The sequence below is a fragment of the Tubulanus polymorphus genome, chromosome 3, assembly GCF_964204645.1.
Source record: "Tubulanus polymorphus chromosome 3, tnTubPoly1.2, whole genome shotgun sequence".
Lineage (NCBI taxonomy): Eukaryota > Metazoa > Nemertea > Palaeonemertea > Tubulaniformes > Tubulanidae > Tubulanus > Tubulanus polymorphus.
In genome coordinates, this window is record NC_134027.1 from 7,434,771 (window position 1) to 7,457,362 (window position 22,592).

The 22,592-nt window shown below is 35.0% G+C and overlaps 1 long non-coding RNA gene across 1 annotated transcript; it reads right to left on the reverse strand.

Annotated features, from left to right (window-relative positions):
• Window positions 1–792: 792 nt before the first annotated feature.
• Window positions 793–20,782, reverse strand: LOC141902715 (uncharacterized). The gene is made up of 3 exons (XR_012618927.1): window positions 20,652–20,782; window positions 2,390–2,506; window positions 793–1,361 (listed from the first exon to the last, which is right to left on the reverse strand). It is a non-coding gene; the product is annotated as an uncharacterized LOC141902715 (long non-coding RNA).
• Window positions 20,783–22,592: the final 1,810 nt, after the last annotated feature.

A 22,592-nucleotide genomic window follows, 5' to 3' on the forward strand; every position in this document is an offset into this window, starting at 1 on the left:
GTAATGCTTGATCTGTGTTTATTTCATTAATGTTAAATTATTACTAGGAAATGTACAAATTATATTTGCACACTGTTATATCGTCGTGTACTTCCGAGTCCGTGTTGGACTATAGATGATACTACAATGGTTCTTTTTATGTTCCAGACCACACCTAGCTATTTAATTTATGACTGTAAATCATTATTACTCCGAATGGAACCCTAAAGCTCTTAGGAGATCGTATAAATTTATGAAGCTTTACTCGCAATTCTTTATTAATTAAAGCAACTCCCTTATTATATTCAATATCATATGCTTGAGAATTTTCATATCTATACGCCGTTCAAATGGAAAATGAAATATGAAACTCAATAACTGTATAACTGTAATAACCGTCATCTCGAAAAACAGGTTTATCATTTAAAGGCAATCACATTTTGTAGATAACCGTCACGAGTCGACAATTTCTGAGGTCTGAGGGGGAATATTTCTGAGTGAGAGAGATAACTCAAGTTCTGTTGATGAATTAAAATCTATGACGATTTTATACCATCAAGAAAACAATGATTTTTAAGAAGGCAGTAACGTGTATTTATAGAACATATAGATAATTGAATAATGTAGTATTGAGAAGAATTTGCATGTATCCCAGATTTATAATAATAAAGAAACGATTCAAAAACAAATTTACATGTTTTACCTATATATATGATACTAAAATGGGGAATACAGAAACATTAAAATGAAACATATGACGATGAAATATTTGAGAATTTTATTTCATTTATTTCGAATGATACACGATGCGCTTACACCTCAAAATTATTGCTATTGTGTTTTAACGTGATACATTCTTTTAACGGTATTCTCATTCTTATTCTATAGTCAACGGTGCAGCTTGGAAAAGAGCACATCTGTAAATTTGATAAAATCATGGAGTTCTGAACTAATCATAACAATCTAAGCGAACCGTGCACCAGAGAGTGTAAGGGTGTTTGCCGTTTTCGGTGGAATTGCATCTTCGTGCATAAAAAAAAACTTTGTACAAAGCGCGAAACAGTTTTTTTCGTAATATGCTTGTGGTTTTACGATCGACACCAAAATTATCCCAGATTTCTAGTACCTCCAATCTGCGTGGAATCGCTTTCTTCGACCTTGTGCTTTGCAGCCGGGCCCACGGTATTTCGAAGGACAGAAGCAGACGCAGAGAAGTCCACGAGCCATGTTTTTAACTCTGGGTCCCAGTCCTCCATTCTGACATCTGATGTTTGAATCAAACGGTGAACATCTATAAACAACAGGGACTAAACCAGTCCGTTTATCCAAGTGACCACTCAGCACGTCATCTACGTTTACAGCTTCGTCATCCAAAGATTGCCCTGAAAAAACCGGATAAAACACATTGGATGAATCTGAACCACAAATCTGAAACAAATCTGAACCACAGTTAACACATTGGATGAATATCTGAACCACAGTTTAACATTAACCTAAATATCGGCCATCCTGAATCTACGTGGCCACGGGATACATGACTTGCCATGCATGACGCCACCGTCGTTTTGTTCACATTTTCACATCAAATAGCATTCATAGCTGCGATTCAATTTTTCGATGGCCGCATCAAACGTTTATTTGGTCTTTTTCATCTTGAAACAGGGTAATGACCCTGTTATTTATTTGACTGGTAGATTTCGTTTGATTTATTTTGATTCGGTGTTCCTTACATACCAATCACTCTGCTGGGAGCAAACCAGGGGTTGTGTCTTAATCGATTAGTAAATTAATGCCGTCGACCAGTTACACAAAGACTTAAACAACTCGATCTATATAAAAAGTCAATCTGAATTTATCTAGTACACAACGTTCAGTGCATTCTTAACGTTCATTAATTCGAGGGAACCACGCAATAGAATAATTAATATACTTTATACACGAATAGTTTTACTTGTAGCCGATTAAATATTAAAACTAATGAGTGCCCATAACGAACACTCCTTTTCGTTACAGTTGTTTTCTATCAACTAATGATTACAGATTTCACTTGCAATACACGAGCTAATTCAGTTCATGCAAATTGAAATAATTGATACTATTTAATCGGACATTCGCCTGATATCGCGTCGCTTCTTTATAAGAAGCAGGCGTGGACGTACGGGGCATTTCCCCTCATTTTTGCAGATCAAACTACTTTTTGTGAAATACATTGTGAAAATACTCCCAGAATGTGCAGAAATGCACCTACATTCTCAAAATATTCCGAGGCTTTATAGAAATTGCACCCCTTCCAAAACGCTAGATCGACCTCTTTTATCAATTGACCTTTGAAGGAGTTTCAGAGAGATCAAGTGTCTTTTGATATTTCATGTAATATGTAGCTGCTTTTCGATTACTAATGTATACTTGCTTGAAATATCATCTTCCGAAGACAAGTCGTCGTCGAGTTTGGCCGGAAAAACTTGTTTGACTGAGACCACTACACAGAAGACAAAAATAGTCAGCCACCAGTACAGCCTGTCCATTTCTAAAAAAACATAAAAACTCAATGTTTACGTAAATCGAAATTGTTTATGAATCGTGGGGGTACATGAATTTGTTTTCAGATCCACTTTTGTACTTTAGACTGGATCAAACAACCCCGTTTCTGTGACATTTTGGTATTTTCATTATTTCTAATAAATGTCAAGCAGCTGGGGTGCTTGGCCTTTTTCGCATGAACACGTATAGTTTCGCCTTACTTTCCGTTGCAAAAACCCGTTTCAGTCTCTACTTTTCCACAAAATATGGCTCTAATTTCATAATGTTTTCACATCGATTTTCCGTGATTTGTTCGAGTACACTGTCAAGAAGTATCCTCGATTTACGTGATGAGTAATATTTTGTTATCTGCAGGACCAGTGGAACATGTTTCGAGGCGGTTTCTCTATATGAAGTTATCGTTATCTCTCTCCGAATTCCGCGTGGATTCAGAAACGACAATGTAACGTTTCCCAAATTACATGGTAATGAAAACCCAAGTGTCGCCCTTGAATACATGTTCAAAATATCAAGTGCTTTCTAACGGTAAATTAAGAAACGAAATCTCCGTAGAATTGATAAATAGATTTCAGTTTTTGTATCAGTCACACAGGTAGCTGCACTAAATACGCTAAATAGAATTATCATTTTCCCGTCGCGTCACACCCGCAGATCAGGTGTTTTAAATTCTATTTTGAGTTTCCCGCGAGAGAAACCGTTTCCTTCAGACGCAAAACCTGTGAATGAATTGGCCGGACGAAATTCATCTCTGGGGATGGAGGTGTTGGACTCCTAAGTTTTTTCTACCGACTAATCTATCGCTAATTATATTTTGTGCAAAAATGTAAATGGTGATGGGTGATTTCCAGTTTCGGATAGGCCGGGTACGTTTTTTGAATGATGATTTAAAGTTGTAGCAGCGTTCAACAAATCGAATATGCCAATAGTAATTCATCTCAATGTTTAGGTAACGTAGGTCCATTGAGAAAACTCTAGCGCGGAATGCATATTCTATTAGGTTGGGTTTAACAAGATTTTGTGAGTAAGAGCGTCTCAGCACTTACATTCAGTAGCAAATTAACACGCTTAACTTTCCACTTTTTGCACATGATAAGAATTTCTGCGAAAAAAATAATGTGAATATTATCATATAGACTTTACTGATATTGTCCTCTGTGACAAGCAGTTCTAAACTAATAAATAATGTACGAAACTTTGATATAGCGCGTCGAATATATATACGTATTGTATGCATTTGCACATCTAATTCAGTTAATTCATTTTAACGTATGACTCAAACAGACAATTCAATGGGGAGATGTAAGCGTTAAACTCGTCTTCAGCAGCCAATCCCTGAATGACTTCATTTGTGGCAGGCGCAAGAACAGACTAGAAATCGTCCCCCGACGAAAAGCGCATCTAGTTTCTTCCATGGACGTAGCACTAACTCACTGCTCTAATAAATACTTAATATAGCTAAGCATATATAAATATGAACGAAATCCGATGTAGAAAAAAGCTGATATGGTGTAATAGTCTCACGGAGACTATCAGAAGTCATCTGCAATTATTAGAACTGACATATTATCAGAAATTAGTGTCAAATTGTCAAGCGACGGCGCTGACATCTGAATACCACCCTTCTATGTGCGTTTATATGAATCTTGAAAAATCATCATCGAAATCCAACAACTCAGAGAAAAGTAACCTTATACCAGAAAACAGATAAATGAGAAAAGTCAGTTTTCTCTAGTTTGTTGCCGGATGAAAAATTTCACGTACTGCTGTAAAATTGAAATTATTGTAGATTTTTTATTCAAATTTCTGCCTGTCACCATCAGCGATGATCACCAAAATCATTTAAATGTTAGGAATTTTGAATGTTGTTGATGTCAATATCTTTGAAATAAGTGTTTTATCACTCAACCCGTGTCCCACATATAAAGTCAATTGATATGGCTTGTTATGATTTCCCCCGAGAAATCAACATTGCTTCCAACCTCTGCATAATCTATCCCCTCTTTGTGTTAACCGGTACGTGGAATTGTTGGCTTCAAAGAAAATGATGAGATTCGACAAGAATAGATATTCATAATCGGTCGAGTAAATGGGTTTTAGGGTATATTTTGAATCCGTCGCGGGGCGATGACGGATTCAAATATGCCACTGGGGTTGGAATAAAATCCTTTGACTCAAAAATGTTAAATATTTCATACACTGATCAAACCAACTTACAAAATCAATCAAATAATTTTTCTGAAATAAGTCTTGATTTTGATTACCATGTAATCGCATAGGATTTTCCTTTCTCGATTTGAATTGTAATCGTTGTTAAGAATGAAACCTTTGTAAAAAAAGACTTTCAAACATTTTTCAAATGTTTAAAATGTAGTTCATGGCATCGTCGTGCGACTAGGAGGAAGAAATACCTGGTATAGGAGAGCAGTCCTGTGATGCGTTGTTCTTCAAAACGTATTCTCCCGGCGATGAAAGAGAGACCGAAAAAAAGAAAAGACCAACTCAGACATTTAACGAATCAATGACTTTATTTTCTAAGTAAGATATAGTGTTACAGGATGATGTTACTTTCGAAAAGAGCGTCTTGCTCGTGCCTTCACCTTGTTGTGCTTGCCATCTCCGACGGGTGACGATTCATTCTGAGATTATAAATCGAGTGCAATCGCGTTATGTAACATGAGTTTTTCTTCTTGCGAATCGAATTTCCATCGATGCCCGACACGCATCAGAGCGTGTCACGCATTTCACGTTTGTTGATAAATTTCATTTGTCGGTATCCATCTAGCGGAGTAAAGTCTTTACTCGTGTCTGGTTAATATTTTACTCGTGTCTGGTTAATAGAATGTCAAATATTTGACGACATCTCCGTACAGCACGAGAAACCAACACGAACCACGCCAAGTTGACTTTGACATTTATCATTTATTTCACGTTATGCTCATTTCGTAAATTTCTGCTTGTTTTCTGGTGCCGTTAGCTTCTCTTACAAAATTGTCAAAGCTTTTTATCGCGAGTCTCGAGGCTGCGTAGATGGGAAATCGAAGCTACTTAGTTGATCTTTAATCGCGAAAAGTTAAAATTAATATCGATAACTTAGAATAGAAAACAATAACGTCATTAGATTCCGAAAAAAAACTTTTTCGACTGAGGTAACCGCAAGCGTGAGATATTCAATGATCATTACAGTAATTTTCGCTTTATGCAAGATGACTGTTTATTTTCGGTTAGGCGAACATTATTGGAAATATTCTACATGTAAATTTATAATAAACCCCGATGAAAAGATGTGAGTTAACTCGACCAGTTCGTCTAATGAATATCGCGAAGTAGAGTGTGGACAAGTTTCACTTCAACAACTCTCTAAACTCAGTTCACTTTTGACGAGAATTTTTAGTTCATTTTCCCACTCAAATAATCCGTCATATTCCACGATATGCAGATGAAAATATGTTTTAAATGAAATTTTAATTGAATTGAACAAACAATTAAACGGCGTTGGATAAGTTGTTTTAACCATTAGCTGAGTTTCATGTCCGTCTTTCAATTTGCTGTGTAATAATGATATTAATAGTCTATTTTTTTGTGTCAGATAATATTCTCTTGTGACACATTAACAATGTGCGTAACGGGTTGATAAATGCTCTGGGCTTTTAGAATAATTTTTCGAGAGATCTACGTATCTATAATTAAACCCAGTATAAATATCAATATGAATATCAGTATAAATTGATACGGCCGCATATACAAAATGTATCGTTTTCGAATATTAAGAAATACTGATATTGGGTCCGTTAATAACGTCGCTCGCAGGCTATTCACTCAGTTTTTTTTATATAATGGAGGTGATCACTGCTTGGACAAATAATCGGCAATTAGTCATGCGATCTTAGCAGACGATGAATGAAGTGTTGCATATCGCATTTGAAACAGATGAGCACCGCTAATCCTGATTTAGAATGCAACTCTTCGAAAATATTCATTTATCCAAACGCCTGAATAACCATATCGAATTATCCAGATTATGGATTATTCTATTTGCAAACTGTCGATAGGTTTTTGTATCAATTTTCGAACAGTTACGTACGTGCATTTTTGTTCGACATCGAATCTGACCGCGCAATATTGACACCTATAATGTACACTTTTTCATATATGCGTCAAACACTCGTGCGATGTGATTTAGAAAGAAAATCATAGGAAAAATATCAGAAAGCTTATTTGAAGAAATATTGAAAAAAATCAAAGCTGATTATGTTAGATGAGGCATGCGATACGATATTTTAATCCAGGGAGAAAAATGAGTGAAATAATCAATTATCATCATGGATTTATGATGTTATTTTAGATAGCATTTACAGTCAAATTGCGAACAAAAACAACTGAAATAATAGACACAGATAAAGCTATTGAACTGTCATACGGGGATTAATCTATGAAAGCACGATTGGGAATAAGACTGATATTGTTCTGCAAACGATAGCTGGGCACGTCAATCCAAAAAGAACATAAACATTTTTAGTAGAATTAGAATAAGGCCGAAATGAGAGACATTTTCGGCTTGAAAGTCTATTCATAGCTATGGAATTTACAGATTGAAATTTTTCATGGATAAAGATATCGCTGATGATTTCCAGCGTGGTCGGTGACAAGCATCTTCTACACAAATCTTCTTCTCAACCTACGTGCATCGTTTGAAGTGATTTTTCAAGTACAAATTGCGTCGTTGATCCTATCGCGTGAAACCGGCTAATCGCGACGCTCCTACATACAAAATTCTCGACTTTCATATGCACCGTCAAGGACGGATCGTCTGCAACAAACATTCCATATTTTTTTCATTTTTACTTCTAAGCGGCGAATTATCAACACCGAAACTGAACCCAGCGAAATAATTTGCTAGAACTCGCTGGATGGCCACGAAGCCTCCCGCATCTGAAAGCGGAGACGTTTCAATGAATTTGAATAAAAATGTCAAAAATATATGTTTTCGTACATAAAACTGGAACTAACTAAACTGGACTCAAAATTTTTCCTATCCATATGCAGTACTTGTGTTTTATACAAGATGGGGTCTTTCCTACTTTTCAACGGTGAATTTAGTCACGTCGAAGCATCGACTAATGTAACATGTAACAAGTCGTTTCAATTCAATATAACCTCTACCTCAAAGAGGCTTAGTTTTTCATAATTAATAAGCTAACACTTAATAGAATTGTTTCTGTGGTCTTTAGAGCAGACGTAATCTTCGCGGGTAGGCGATACTTCACAGTCTAGCCGCGGGAAACTAACCACTCTATCATTTACTTATTAATACGTAGAAGAATATGCATTCAAAATTATTCACTCGGGATGGAATAAAATTTAAGTGTATACATCGGAATCATTCCGTCCGCATATTTAGTCTGCCTTTTGAAAATAAGTATAGAACGGAATGGGTATAGTATAACATGGTAATAGTACAGTAAACGCGTAAATCGGATACGTATATACGCATATATCGGTAAATTACTATGTCCACAAGTCTCGGATCATTTGGGTATAATATAGTACAAAATGTACGACTTAGTCGGACCCAGATAGGTTATAGTATGCATTTCCGTACGTCTAATTCGGATCAAAAATTGCAAGATCCGTCTTAACTGAATACGTGCCAACGCATAGACGGCACAGTTCGTAAAACATAAAACGAACAAGTTACTTCATTCTGACTTGATTCATTGTCAAGTTATTACCGAGCGATTAGCTGGGTAATACCAGGGTCTCTAAAAAATGAAGTCAGGGGTAAAGTACTGTACGTATAGTAATGTACAGACGGAACATACAAATTCATAAATAAAGAACAAAAAAGGTGTCGATCATGATCCTCTTTGACCTTCCGATGCAGATGAGTTGGCTGTATTAGTACACGTGGGTTTGACATGCCGCTGTCGTTTACACTGAAGCTGACTTGCCATTTTAGCCAGCAGATTCGCGCGCGACGCTCACACGAATCGTTTTTGTCACACTATATGTAAATTTTTTTTTCAATTCTAAGAGAAATTGTTCTATTTTATTCCTAAAAAATGAATACGTGTGCGTCAGTCGGACCAAATATGACGTGATCCCACTTATGCATACTCTACTGACAGTTACAAACTAGAATGATAGAAATATACAATTTAAACAGAATGCTAGATGGCTATCAGAATAGAGTATAACGATTCGAAAAAGTAGTTCGTATGAAAATACAAAACGATAGATTAGAATTCTGTGACCCTGAGAAGGAACTTTCTACGTTTGAAGAATTTTATAAAAACGAATTCTTGAATAAGAATCTTAACATATCTACTCAAATCCCTTCTAATGCGATGCGATAAAGGTAACATGAAATTCTCAATTGCCATTTCCCACGATGAAATCCGTGACTTTTATATACTTACATATATAGGACATTTTCAAAAACTCGGGTATCCGGTTTTTTTTCTATTACGTGATTAAAATGTTAGTGTTCGTAACGGGAAATCTTAGTCGCTTGGGCAGATTTCAGATATTCCTATTTGCAATTTTTCGTCGATAAGCTGTTTAAGGTTATAATAATCAGGCAGTAGAATCTGTTTGACCGTGCAGACGATGTTACTGCGATGCTATCATCAGCGAGGCTGAAGTTAAACACGGCGGTGGTACACGCGCGCCAATTACTTGATTACTTTCATTGAACTATGAATTAAATATCATCATACCCGCCCAAGTGTCTTGTTCATTGTATCTCAATAGAATTGCTATTGTTAATCATTAAAATACATACAAAAAGAATATGATGAGTATCATTATATCAGTATTGGTCCGTGCCGAGCTTTTTTGAGGGGCAGTTCTGTTTCAAGATACTAATAGATATGATTATTTTCGATAACCTAAACTTAAACAACGTCTAATTTATGATTTTATGACGTTAAATTTAAAATGTTCATCTCTAATATTCAACAATAACATATTTACATAACTAACAAAAATTTAAACAACTAATAAAACTGTTAAAATTGTATCAAAATTTCGAAAAATCACGACCTTTTGAAGTGCACTTTGAAAATTCTAGAAAATTTCAATAAAGTCCGTAATGTTTCCTTAAGCTAGCCGTTTATTCAAATTGTTTCGACTTTATCGTCACAGTCATCTGCAAGAATACTGAATTCCAGTGCTGGATTTTCTATAATATCGTTATAACACGGACAGAGTGTTTCATCAATGATTATTGTTAATAGATATCGAAGTACGTAGGCTATACTACGTAGGTTAATTTAGCATGGAACACAAATTTTCTCTCCACACTGCGGATAACGTTAATGAAACAGAACTGAATCCAGCACTCGAACAAGAATGCCTAGTTTTGATTTTAATTGACAGCCAACAACCTTGGCGATGGAGCCTTGGTGATGGAAGACCCCTGAAATATTTAAATGGGGAGATATTTCCAATCAAACAATTTTCTTGTAGCTTTTCCTTTTGCTAACAGCTGAAATTCAGAATTGTTTGCTCAGATTGAAGTAATTTACGTATTTCGTTATGTAACGATATTTTTTTCTTATTTTCTATTCGTCGTTTGTCAAAAATCCAACCCGACGCGTGTCAGCAAAGATTTATAGCCACGGTATCATTATGTATGATTATCTTTGTTTTTCAATGCTTCGACTTTCTCGGTCTACCCTATCGACTATCCCTTGTATTTTTGGCACTAAGTATTATGTCATGTGGTATATCTAACTTCGTATAGTCCCCGTGGCGGGAAACGTCGGGATACACGATCGCTGTCATAAATAGTCTTTCATCCACAGCCTCGGAGATTTAGTTGACATTTCAATGAGACCACGAATTATAACAGATTCTCCATGGTTTACGAGAGGGCATGTATATTACAGAAAGCACCACAATTCATTAGAGTTACTGACTAAAGTGACGCGTTTTCAGAGCAGTATCGGTTCCCGAAGGAAATTCATGCCCGGTTTGTCGAGCAAAACCATTTCACGGGGAACACCTGGAAATGGAAAGGAATCGACTGTGTGTTTTGAATGAGACCTACGATTTATCAATAGCTGTTGATCAGTTTGACTAGGTCCACCACGTCCAGGTAGGATGTCAAGCATACATATTCGTATATGGTTCAAATAGAGGTGAACAATCGTCGATGACGAGAAATACAAGTATCCCAAAGGGCGATAAACCTGATCCGAATGACTCCGAAGATTCAATTTGAAACCTCTTTCACGATGCCCGACATACCACAAATTTGGTGGATCGATTAATACGTTGATGTAGCCATTTCCAATTTCCAATTCCCTGCCCAAGGCCCTGTGTGAAACAAAAGCACGATCGTTCGCTTGGCTACCGAAGCGAACAACGTAGCCATTGATTCTTCTGTGGAAAGCTCAAGGCTATGTACCTAAAACAATGTTCAGTTCAAAGTAAAATGAAAGGAGAACACAGATCTCTTAGTTAATTAATAGATTCAGACGTATTTGTTCTGTACTAATATATATTTGTATACTTTTGATTACGTATTCCTTTTTAATTTCTAATCCTATATATATATATATATATATATATATATATATATATATATATATATATATATATATATATATATATATATATATATATATATATATATATATATATATATATATATATATATATATATATATATATATATATATATATATATATATATATATATATATATATATATATATATATATATATATATATATATATATATATATATATATATATATATATATATATATATATATATATATATATATATATATATATATATATATATATATATATATATATATATATATATATATATATATATATATATATATATATATATATGTATTTTTGACGGTACTTATATCCACACATACTCACAGATATATTGATTTCATCAACAGACTCAACATCGGTGGCTTTGGTCGTAGATTTACAACTATATAAAGAGAAGTAATCTGAAAAATGATATTTCAATAACCCCGAGTCGAATATTCGTTAAGACTTTTCATTTAGTATCAATTAATCTTTTTTTGTAGCAAACGGCGAATTTACTTTAAAAGTTTTATCTGTATCTAATTACGAATCAATCCTTCGTCATAATCTGCTAGACAATTGATGACTGACAATAAAAACTGTATTGAAAATTCTGAAATAAGCAAATAATTATTCGTTATCGGCAATTTCCAGCGCTCAAACCATTACACGTTTTCATTTTGCTTAATTTTTGCCTAAAGGTCGTTTTCCTAAAATATTCTCCGAAAGACCAATCGATGGTGGTGGAGCGGGCATGTTTGTGATGATTGATATTTTAGATGAATTTCTATTGATCGTTTCTCTAAGGCATTGTCTTTGTTAAAATAGGAAATCGTAATATTTCATCTAAACCTCACTAGTTTTTTCATGCTCAGTTTGAATCACGTTAATTCGTGCAACACTCCGATCCATAGGCGATGCTAACCATTCTTCGTCGTTTAAATTGCTCGTCGCCGTTTAATTGGATATCAATAAATGAACTACTAAAAATGGCATATCATTTACATGCGTCACATGGTATCTTAATGATCCATTCCCACCTAATATTCTTATCAAATATCATTAGAACCACTTTCCTTCGACTACCACTATGTGTCACTACCCTGATAAGTGATATTGTAAGCCCATTCAAATCTTAATACTTGTGTCCCTGTTTTACCTCCTTTCCGGCGAAAGACGAACATATTTCAGAATTTCAAGAATCCTCATTCATCGTTTGTTATTTAATCCGTGATAACAAGGGGATCGTGTTTCCCTAATAGGGATTGTCGGTGGGTGGAAATTTTACACTTAGTTGGCTTTTAACTTGAATTTCACGAAATCCTAGACGAATTGAAGCAAGACTAATTCGTGTTCACCAAAAACAAATGTGTCTGTGTATTGAACGAATGATTTCTTGCAGCAAACTTCGTGGAATTGCGAAACCCATTTCTCGTGATCAAGATTCACTGACATTTTTGCTAAAGGTTGAATTTGGGTGCTACGTATGTCTCATATTTTACCAAATTTTAAAAGTGCGAGATGTTTTTGCTTGGAAATATCAAATGGAGTGTCTCTATATTTCGAAACTTTTTCGATGACGAAAATGCACTTATAGTTGAAGTGATGTCACCATGGAAACGGACTACTGGGAATTTGAACTAATTCGTGCAAATTTACCGCATTTCATTTACAATAAATGCAAATTGACAAGGTAATACGGTGTCATAACGTTTAAAACCGTAGCGATATTTAGAAAAAAATTCACAATGCCGCAGCATAATGATTTTCCCTAGAATCGCGACGAGGATCGATCCGTTCTACTGAAACTCGTGTAATTAGTCAATTACGGACAATGCACATATACATATCTTGCAACAAAACCTTTTAACGATTTTCATGTTCTGAAACGGAAACAAAAGTGAATTCTCAAAATCATCATTATTTGTTGATTGCAGTGAACAGAATTATAAAGATATACACATTAGAGCTCATTTGTGGCCAATTTTGAAGCCGCAAAAATCGCTACAATATAATATCTATATACTGATTTTGATACCTAGTATGCGTTTTTAGGGGTTCTGTGCGAGCCGATGTGCACTACGTTACACCACTGCGTTTCTTTTCTAATCAAATATGTCTCATAACTCTTATTTTGTATTTGATGAATATCTACAATTATTTTGAGAGGATGTGCATTGAATATATCGAGGCTGGACTGGTAACCGGTTGATTCAATTCAATTATCGATATCGATATCCAAATGAAAAAAAACCTTTATTGATCCTCAATAATTTAGTACTTATTATTTATTGCTGACACATTGTATTGGACAATATATGTGTTATTTTTCAAGGCGCCAAGTTAGTTTTCTTGTTAAAACGTGTCCCTTCTTACCAATATGAATATTCACTGTACTAGAAAAAATTTGAAAGATTTTATCTCAGTTGAATTATAATGATAAATTTGATCTGATTTGGTGTTAATCCAAAGGAACATTCCATTATTAAAACGCACGCATTACATATTAAAGATGTATGAAAATTCTACTTCACGTTCATCAATAAAACTACATTTCAAATTGTTTTATTCTTGGCTAAGAATGAATGGTTTTTTAAGTTCGAGAAATTTTTTCCACGCTGCACGTTACTTTGGAATGTTACTGTAACCATGGACCTTCATGCTGTAACGAAGGTTTTCGCAAAATAGAGTTGACAATGTAGCCTCTTACAGAACAAACCCTGATTGCAATGCGGCTGAAACACAATCAATGATAAGAGATTCTCAAAAGAAACGTAGAAGCTGTACATAGAGCAATTACAGCATCAGGTAACGACACTAGCCTTTCACCGTGCACGAATTGAGAAGTTCGTGTAAATAGAGGAAGCCTTCCCCAACGATAATTCACATTGCAGAATTTCAATACAAGATATCCTATCATATAATTATGCGATGCGCTTCATTGAAATCGGTTTCTCTGTCATGTCATGTCTCAGACGCGTCTGATCTATATATGCATGGGGGAAGTATAATTAATGACTTTTGAATAAATGTGATGTGCATCTGCTATTGGCTAGCTGTATATCAATATTTGGGCATGGAGTTCAATTCACAAGGTATCGAATATCAATTGCGCTTCTAGCAACTGGAATAGTGATCATATCATGTCCGATCGGCTAAAAAGGTGTTCGGAACAACTAATCAAATCTTCTCAATACAGAAACGTGGGAGGCTGAATGTAAGTTCCGGTTAAACCATTCGTGTTATCATCAGCCATCAATATATAATTACTGAAGTAACTTAACTTGCTTCATATGTATATAGCAAAATTTGCCACTCTAATAATCAATTCATAATTAAGCTATATTAATGCCAGGTCCATATCTTCTGTACACTGACATATTATCCGAATATGTAGTATAATAATTTGTGGTAAATGTTAACGTAACGCCAGACGTGGCTGTACCGTCCTTATATAAACTTCCGTCGCTAATGTCTCTCGCGGTATAATAAACAGGAGATTTCTATTTCAAACATCATTCGGATCAATGGGTACCTATACTACCGGTTACTTAGCGATGGAATTTGGTTGATGAAATATGTCGTTATGGGGAAAGAATAGATATATGAACCATTGGAATGGTTTCTAATTCAATTAATCTCTTAACACCGGGGTTTGCATAAATTCAAGATTTCAATGTCGCGTTATCACGTTTACATCTAAAGAAATGGCTTTTTGAAAAACATAGTATTGTTTTTGAATTTTGGTTTTATCGTCAGAACGAAATCTCTTGAGAAGATCATGATTCTCTTATCTAATCTGGTTTGCGGGTGATTTTATTCGTCTATGATGCGTTAATATGATTGCAAACATCCTCCGAGTGGAAACACTTCGTACGTAAGATCTTCAAAACATTCATTGAAAATTTAAGAATACCGTCAAATCTATCTATATTCTGATTGTAACATCCTTTGGTACCATACCATCTAACATCATCTAACGAATTCGTTTAATTCGAGATTGAGATTCAGATTTATGAAAATTTTCGCTATAGCTGTTGGAAACGACGCAACGCAACAGTATTGCTTCATCGATCCCATTTAAGTCTTTAACTTAATTTTACGGCACGAATTTGATTGAGTGGCTAGAAACCACACGTTAATTGATTCGCAGACGATTGTTGCCGTCTTTAATGCTATTTCCTTAACTGCTCAAAGACTGTCGACAAGTAGGAATGATGTGCGTACATAATCCGCATATACGGTAGATTACCCTAGCTGGTTTTTAATTAAACGCTTAATACGCGGTAATTGTTTGTCTAATTCAATTGTTTTATCCCCTTCGAGCAGAGAACCCACCTCGAAGTTAATGATCGACAAGGATCATCTAGAATGAAATCAATAAATTCACAAAATATATTTTCAATAGGTCATAAAGGTTATCAAGCTATCAACACAATATTTCGTTTTAGCCATCGACAAATCATTCATGTAATAATCTCAATCTATTTGCGTGTATTTGCACGTGTATCTTTCTCAACGTGCAATTGGCATGAATGTCATGCAAGGTAAACTAGGGGTCCAGGGACACCATGCCCACGTGGAATGCCTGACAATCTCAATATTTAACACTCCCCGGTGAACAAATACGTAATCAATGAGCTCGAAAATTGATTACGCACAATCATACAAAATGTCGCAAGCAACAATTTTGCAATTGAATGAGGTTATATATATATATATATATATATATATATATATATATATATATATATATATATATATATATATATATATATATATATATATATATATATATATATATATATATATATATATATATATATATATATATATATATATATATATATATATATATATATATATATATATATATATATATATATATATATATATATATATATATATATATATATATATATATATATATATATATATATATATATATATATATATATATATATATATATATATATATATATTTATATGTTTATATAACATATAAAATGGCCAATATGACCTTGAAGATCATCATTATCATTATTACTGTAATGTTTCATACAAGAAAGAAATTACATTAGAAAATTGCATGATGATAACAAGATTATGTAATTCAAGTCGATGGATAACAGGAAAATCCATGGCGCCCACGGAAATCACTTCGCATCATGCACACAAACACAGAAACGCACATACACATCCGCACATACATGTAGATACATTCAAAAACCATGTCAAGAAATGCAAACCGTTAAAAAGCTAGTCTAGGTCTGGGAATTAAGGCTAAAAATGACCTTTCGGAAATCTTGTGTCCAATCAACCCACACTTTCTTATGATGATGGCCCTAAGGGGATACAAACACATACGTAATATTGAGAAAAATTAGGAAAGTGGATGAAAAAATAGAAAAACAAAATGTATAAAAATGGCTGCTTTCGTTTATGACCGTCAGTCAGCCGTCTTGATTCTGATCGGGCCAGTTTACGTCAACGGACGGACAGAAGAACGGACGGAAAGCAAAAGGACTGAAGTCCCAAGTGACCTAATCACAGTGAGCATTTCTCCCTGTTGAATATTACGCGTCAATGTCAAGGTTCAGTTTTGTACTCGATCATCAGAAGTTCAGTAAACATGCAAACAATGAACTCCGTTTATTTCGTCGCATGATAGAAATTAATGTTTATTGTGTTCGAAATAAATCTTTGACGATAATCATGACTTTAAATAGTTTGAATTTTGCAAACAGCATTACTTCGATGTTTCTGGAAATGAATAGGAGAACAATTCAATGAGGCGATACTTCCTTTTTAAAACTTCTTTTATGTTTGCGCACGAATATTGGTTGTCACAATAAACTGAATTTATAAGATTCCGGCTGCTATAAGAAACAGATTTTTTTCAATTAAAATCGTCGAGAATGTAATGGAAATATAATCGACCAATAATAATTTGTATACTTATATTCATTACTAACCACTTTCTTGTTGATTTGGACAGGCGGCAAATTAGCAAAGATGCAATCAACCCTACGTCAACTCAGATATACTGATCCACCAAACCATTCAATGGTTTGGTGTACAGATGTATCCAGAGATGATTCGTATCCGTTACTTGTAGAGTCCTGGGATCGTATTAGAAGATTTATACCTGCCTTCAGAGGATTTGTCTTACTTATGGTAGAAATGCTTCATCAGGGGCCTGCATTTAATAAATGCGCTCCCACACTTGCGACGACGACGATACCGTTATATAGCAATGGCAGATTTCAGAGTATCTTTTCTTCTTTAATATTGAAGAAATTGAAACAATGACAATTTAGTTGATATTGTAGAAATAACTAGATGCAAACAGAATAGTACTTAAGAAGGATCGAAGTATTTACTGAGTAGTAACTTGGAGTTAAACGACTCTCCACGGTAGAACGTTGAAAGCTTTACACCTGTTGCACTGATTTGTCTGGTGAATGGATTTATCAGCAGGAAAATACTTTATTTTCAGTCTTATAACACAGTAGAGCTCACGTAAAGCATAATACACACGGAATCAAATTGCACCTTAGACGGTACGATACGTATCTACGTATTACACAGTAAACGAAGCCCGATCAGGTATTCGACTCCACGCGTCAGGAATTAACGACAAAACTCCTCGAGGAGTTAGACTCATTTTCGTACGGGCTAAACAAACGGAGTTGATAATTTGATAAAGAATTTGTAATGCATCCTCACCAGAACGACGGAAACAAGATTACGTTACTCCCCTTCACGGCGTCGCAGGAAAAACACCTTTTCCAATCCGCCCAAACTGCGGCGGCGTCAAAGAAAAGAAGTCTACCTTTACAGATTCCGATTAGACATACGATATATCGGAAATGTTGGCATTTTATCGAAAACAAAAAGATCGTGGTGACGCGATCGAAATTTAATCTGTGGAGAAATCCATGTTATAAACTACCAGTGAAATACCCGTGGAACCACAGTGGGGAAGGGGAGGGGGTTTAGCCGAGCATGTGAATTTTTTCGATTCATCGCCCGTTAATCTTTTCAAAGAATCTTAGAATTTATACGAAAATATTTTTTCCTTTTTTTGTGATCTCTATCCCCGGTCAAACATTTTTCAGAGGATTTTTCAAACTTTCATTCATTGGTTCGCCTCAATATCAAAAGAATATGCGTACTTGATATTGAAGTGAATGTTGTGGAAACGCATCACATTACAGCTAAAATTGTGTCACTTTTTCGAAATAAAAAGCTCCCTTATAGATCATCAATTCGCTTATCTTTTGAATTCTTCCAAATAATGCGACTTCTATAGGACTTCCCTGATTGCACTACAGTATAGACTTAAGAGTAAGATTCTATTGCAGTATGAATTGTTACTTTCTTTGACGTCGTGGCCGCGACCACCAGTGGTCGGCGTCAAATCCATTTAGACCACTACACATTAATATCTAAGATAATCAAGGAGAGCTTAAGTTGACATTCTAACAGGAAATTGCTGTCAGTTACTCAATTTGTGTTCTAAGAGTTTTAATTCCTGCACTTTGGATGCATGATTGAAATCCCATTTAGTTTGACCCGCGGCCCTCAGTTTAATAATTATGTTGCTTTTATTACGTACCCTCCATAGCCATATACTATACATAGCGTTAGAATTTAGGAGCCCATATTTTGTCAGCATGAATGGATTGATCACTCATGTTCTCTCCAATTATGTCAGTTGCTACAAGATTTCCCTTTTTTACAACATCATTTCAATGAGATATTTATAAGATATAAGTTTTAGGTATTGATTCGAGAAATACTCGATCAAAAATTAATGACTATTTAGCACTTAGCACTTGAGGGAATAAACATCTACCGAATTAAGTTCTCAAAGGCGCTGTTTTTTATCGTTCATCGGCCTTATGTCTTACTTCTTTTCCAGTCTGCCGAGCTGTGGCACTTAACATCTATTTTAATCAGGAAATATATATTCGATCTGTACTTGACTACTATTAAAACCAAAATCATCAAAGAGGTGAGAATATTTTCCATCCCGAATATGCTCCATACGTATACATGAATATCAAGGAAGAAAAACTACCGTTGTGAAGAATAAGACCAATGATCAGTGTTCGAGATACAAAAAACTTTCATCACGATATATGGTAATCTAGACCGCGGAAGGAAATTGATTAAAAATATTGTAGTCCCCGATGACGTCGCTGAGTGTTTCCTTCTTCGGTACGTTCTTTTAAGTGACTCTATTCGATACTGTTTTCCGTACAATAGTAAACACGAAATCCTTTTCAGTAATGATGACAGAACTACTCCGTTACGTGGAGTTTGTCTATCGTGGGAAGTTGAAGATCTACATATTCAATTTTCAATGACTCGCGAAATGCTGTACAAAATCATCATCTATCACTCGTGAAAAGCTCTAAGCCAGATACCGGATAAAATCATTAACAAAATGTTTCCACAAAAAAAGTTAGAAGTACAAGGGGGGAGCAATCAATGTTGCCTCTAGAAAAACCTGCAGCGAAAAATATCTGAATCAAAGCATCAGTGATAATAAAAGACCTAAAGGCAATTTGTCTGATACGAATAATAAAAGAAATATATAATTTAAATATTCATTTCATGCTCTTCCTCCAAAAATGACAAAAGTATATATAACATGTTGAATGGGTACGAACATTTGAAAATGTACCTGATAGACACAATATGTTTTTTTTTGAAGGTGATGTTTGTTTGCTTTTCGGAAATATATGGGTGAATGTATACTGGTTTCCTCTATATGTATGTGCGATGTGAATATCATACGCAGGAGAAAAAATTCAGAAATCTTTTCTTCTATGAAAATCCTCGGTTTTCTCTCCGTGATAAACAAAAATCAATTAATTCGATTATGAATGACGCGAATCCCGGCAATTTGTAAGACTTCGCGGAGGGGTTTCTGGCTAAGCAGTTTAAATAGGTTTAAGTTCTTGCGGACGCAAAACCGATGTTACCATAGAAGTTTCTCGGGCACTTTCAACTTCAGCTCGACATGAAATAAGATGATTCGACAAAGCGCGATAGAATTTTCAAACACGAAATGCAAAGAGTACGGGGTTTGCTTTTAAATTAAATAATTTCATTTGTTTGAAATATGAATGATGATTTCATACGCGGTGAAGAAAATTATAGAAACAACAAATGAACAAGCGAAGCGCAAAGTCGCTTGATCTACGGCATTTTCGTAGCGGGCGACAGATAGTTCGACCTAACAGATGATTGAATTTTCACGAATTAGTTTCGAGAAAAACATTTCTTTAAATCAACTATTTCTCGGGAGTGCCTAATCTTCTTTTCGATTGACGAAGCAATTCTGTTTAGGATTTATATTCTTGTGAACGCTGTCGTAAAAAAACATGTTCAAATAAAGCGAAGTTGAATTAATAGAAATAGATAGAAAAAACGTGACATTGATTGTACATATAAATGGGGAAGACTACGAATTATTGAATCTGGAGGAATTTCGGTTTTCTAAATCTATATCAATTAAGAATGCGTATTTTCTATGTATTTTTTTCCTTTGATCTTACCTGTATAGTACGCGCGCTTATCCTTGTTCACGACTTTTTCACGACCCTATGTAGGTAAAACCACCAAAGTTTAGATGGAGTTTTTCGTTCCCGTTTCCTTCGCGCGTGCGTTGTACGTCTGATACTGCGGCTGTAGCTAATGTGACGTCGGTTATACCGCAGTTCGTCGGCGACTTGATGCAGCTTCATATTGTCTGCTCTATGTAGTTTCGCTGCAAATATTGTACATCACCATCACCGTACATTGTCGCAGGGGGAATTCGCACACAGGACTGTCATTTTTCTCACATTTAGTTCCCTTTCTCTCTTTCGGTCAAATTATTTGATAGAATAATTCGTCAGTCCCATTATAAATTACATTCGTTCGGATGGATTCAGTACAAAGATTATTCATATCCGAATCGAATTCGATGATCTTTTAATTAAGCTCGTCGCACGCATTCCTGCATTTGCTAGAGTAATCGGTCGGGTGTTCTAAAAAACCGGGCCACGTATGGCGGCCCGGCATCTAACATGTTTAACATTTTGCCACCCAAAACTGTACGGAATTTAATATGAAAGCATTGTCACATCATATCAAAATCGGCCCTTGTCCCAACAAAGCAAAATTACGCAGTGCAGATAATCATTTTCATTTACGAGTTTTTATTTTCGATATGAAGTATGCATAAAAAAGTATCGCAAAATAAAATCGAATCGAATCATAATATTTGCATACGGTCTAAATCAAACAGTAATTCTAATGATGTAAAATCGTCATCATACCGTAGAATTATGAAAAAGTGTAATTTTCTATTTGTGTTTGATATGTATTTCCACGGGTGTTCTCAGAACTGTCCGTTTATTAAGTAGTGAGCATTAGATAGTAATGACGTTATTTCATCTGTGCCTGCGGATCTCATGCGGGTTCTTTCAGCGAACTCGGATTACAAGTACCCGCATGGACAGGTCTCCAACAAGGAGAAAGAAGTCGTCGCGAGGTTCACATATATACTTACTGTCAAGTGCTCCACCACTTGAGCCGCAACGACGGCATGCAACAAGTCGTTATTGCTGCAAATGGATGGTTAGTTTTCTATGTAATCTTCCATGGCCTTTTTTCCGTGGCCATTTTTTCCTTGGTCATTTTTTCCTATAGGCAAATACCTTGGCCATTTTTTCCTGGCCATTTTTTCCTATAGGCAAATACCTTGGCCATTTTTTCCTGGCCATTTTTTCCTTGGCCATTCTTTCCGTTCACCGGAATTTGTAATCCGGGTTTTCGGGGGCACGTAATTTTTCATCAATTGACAATGTAATCGTTGGGCCCAGTTCAGGTAGACCTATCAGCATACAAAAAATCTATCTCATAACCACTGGAGCTCGTCTTGTTACAGCTACGTATTAAAAGATACAACATATTCCATCACTGCAGAAACAAAAGCCAGGCTACATCAGCGCGCGGCCATATACCCACCGAAAGTGTGCATTACGTACTTTAAGTTCTTTCATTTCATAAAAATCATACCAGCAATTGTTATATTATACGCTAAACCCAATGTTTTTCGACAGCCGAATCTGCGCTGCCGCGGTTTATCAAAGAGCCATTCACGTCGTTCATTATTTTGTCGTTAATACAAACACTATTGTAAACAAATTGGACGAGTAAGTCAATATTTCGCTTGCTCTTTGTTTGGAGAAGCAAGCACGTTACTGCTTTTATATCCAATATTATGATAATAGAATGCCTTTAACCCATCGCGGAGAAATTCCCTGATAAATCCAATGTGACGTGAAGTGTGTATATATATATAATAAACAAATAAAAATCACTAGGCTTATATATATATATATATATATATATATATATATATATATATATATATATATATATATATATATATATATATATATATATATATATATATATATATATATATATATATATATATATATATATAT